Source organism: Aythya marila (genome assembly GCF_965140915.1).
Source record: "Aythya marila genome assembly, contig: HAP1_HAP1_SCAFFOLD_154, whole genome shotgun sequence".
Lineage (NCBI taxonomy): Eukaryota > Metazoa > Chordata > Aves > Anseriformes > Anatidae > Aythya > Aythya marila.
Window position 1 is genome coordinate 2,116,552 of NW_028137218.1, and position 2,367 is coordinate 2,118,918.

Genomic DNA, 2,367 nt, shown 5'->3' on the forward strand with positions numbered 1-2,367 from the left:
CCCAGCACTTCTCTGGGAGTGCAGGCTTCCCCCTGTAAGCATCAAGGCAGGCTGCTGTGGTTGGGCCTGTGGGGTGCCCCTTGGTGCTGTTTATCACCTTCCTCGTCCTCACCAGCCTGAGACATTCGGCCCATTCTCCCAGCCCCCACAAAATATCCCAGGACAGGTTCTCCATGTGGAGAAGGTCAGGCTTTCAATATGGCATGGATTCTCCTAGGCCTGGGGTTGGCACCTAGGAAGTGGCAGTGCTGCATTGCCCTCTCACCTGTGACTGCATCCCTGGGCCCAGCTCCTTCCTCTGGTGTCCTGGGCACTTCCCAGTCCCCCTGCCCAGGGACAGGATCCTCCCCAGGGTCAGAAACCTCCCCAGCATCATCATAGCCATCTGCTGGGGAACCTCCGGGCAGGACAGGGACATCTGAAAGGAGAGGGAAGGTGGTGGCAATGAGAAGAGATGTCCTGCAGAGCAGAGGATGGGAGAGTGTGTGGGGACACAGGGCTGACATGCTGCTGGTGTCAGGGTCACAGCAGAGCCTTCATGCTTCCAGCTCTGTTGATAATACTCGGTGGCACTGCTGTCCATCTGGTCTGTCTGCAGGGAGGAGAAATGGAGCCCTTCCTCCCCTCCACACCTCTTATCCCTGGGTGTGGCCCCAGATCATCCTCCTCCTCATGTGCCTGGGGTAGGGCTGCAGCTGGGTCAGGGACCCCTCTGAAAAGGAGGCTGCAGAGAGCTGCAGTGGGTGCTGTGGGATGAGCCCTGCTGCCCTGACTGGTGGTCAGCACTGCTGGGGATGGGCACCCACAGAGCTGGGGTTGCATGGGGAGGAGACCCGTTCCCTTGGGACAAGGCACTTCCCAGAGAGGTTCCCAGAGCTGCCCTGGGACAGCCCTTTGCTTAGCCCTTGGCTCTCAATAAGGTGCAGGGACAAGCAGAGAGGGGCTGTCCCCTCTGGGATGGGCAGAGCTGGTGGGGAGGAAGCTCCTCTGTGGGGGCCAACACCTGGATGCTCTCCCACAGACCCCATGGTCCAACCATTTCAGGGACCATGGGCAGGAGATGCAGGGGATATCCCTGGTCTGGGGCAGGGAGAATGCACACAGCAGATGTGCCCCCGCAGGTTACCTTCACCCACCTGAGAGACTGAACCTCGCCTGCTTCTCCCACGCCAGGCTGTAAGCGATCTCTTCACACACGGCCTCAGGGAAGGGCTCCCCAGCTCTCCCAGAGCCTGGGGACAGAGGCAGGGCTGATCTGGGGATGGGCAGAGAGGGACAGGACCCCACTGGGTTCTCCAAGCCCCATTATCGGGGCCAGCACAAGGCTGTCCCCACAGCACAGCCCCACTGTGTTGTGTTGGCACTGCAGCCACATCCCCAGGGAGGGCAGCATCCCCATAGAGATGGTCTGGAGCAGAGTCAGCCTCGCACCATCCCTTTGGAGACAGCCCTTGTGCCCCTTTGTTCCCTGGGTCATGTCCCAGTGCAGACCCTGCACCAGTTCCCTCATTTCTCCTCCCCACTTTTGCTGCTCCATCTCTGCCCCACACATCAATAGCACAGCCCATGCCCTGCTGGGGGGTGGCTGACACCACAGTGATGGACTCTGCTGCCCCATGCTCCTCCTTTCAGAGCTGCCCAGAGCACTGCCAGCAGTGCATCCTCCCCGTCTCACCCAGCCCAGCTCTCACATTTCTTTTCTCACCCCAGAACTGATGCCTCAGGCTCTGGGCTCTCTCCACCCCTTGATGTTGGTGCCCCATGATCTGTCAGTCAGTGGGGCAGCACATGGGGCAGGAAGCAGCACACAGCTCTGCCTGTACCCATCTCCAACACCCCCAGCACCCTCAGCCCTGCCAGGAGGCATCTCCCCCCCAGGACCACTGGGGAAGGACCCACCTCTGCGCTGAGCCCTGGCGCTTCGCACCTGCCCAGCCAGGAGGGCCAGGAGCAGGCAGAGGAGGGCCCCCAGGATGATGCAGATGATGACAGGCACCGAGAGTCTCTCGCTGCTGGTGGTCGGACGGCCCCGTGGGGGATCTGCATGGGCAGGAACATGGCAGGGGCAGCATCAGACAGAGGTTGGGGGCAGGACATGCCACTCCTGACCACACAAGGCAGTGGAGGCTGGGGATGACAGGGCTGGGTGATGGGGCAGATTCCACCCTGCTGGGTCCATCACAGACTTCCACCAGCTCCCACATATTCCCTCGAGTCTCACAGCCCAGCATGTAGCCCCCTCCTCCTGACTGGTCTTCTCTGAGACCCCGCATGGAGATGCCTCTGCATCCCCCAGGGGCTGCTGGCAGCCTGACTAGGTACTGCTGGTGGGCATGGGTAGCTTTGAAAGCTGAAGTCACCTTTGTT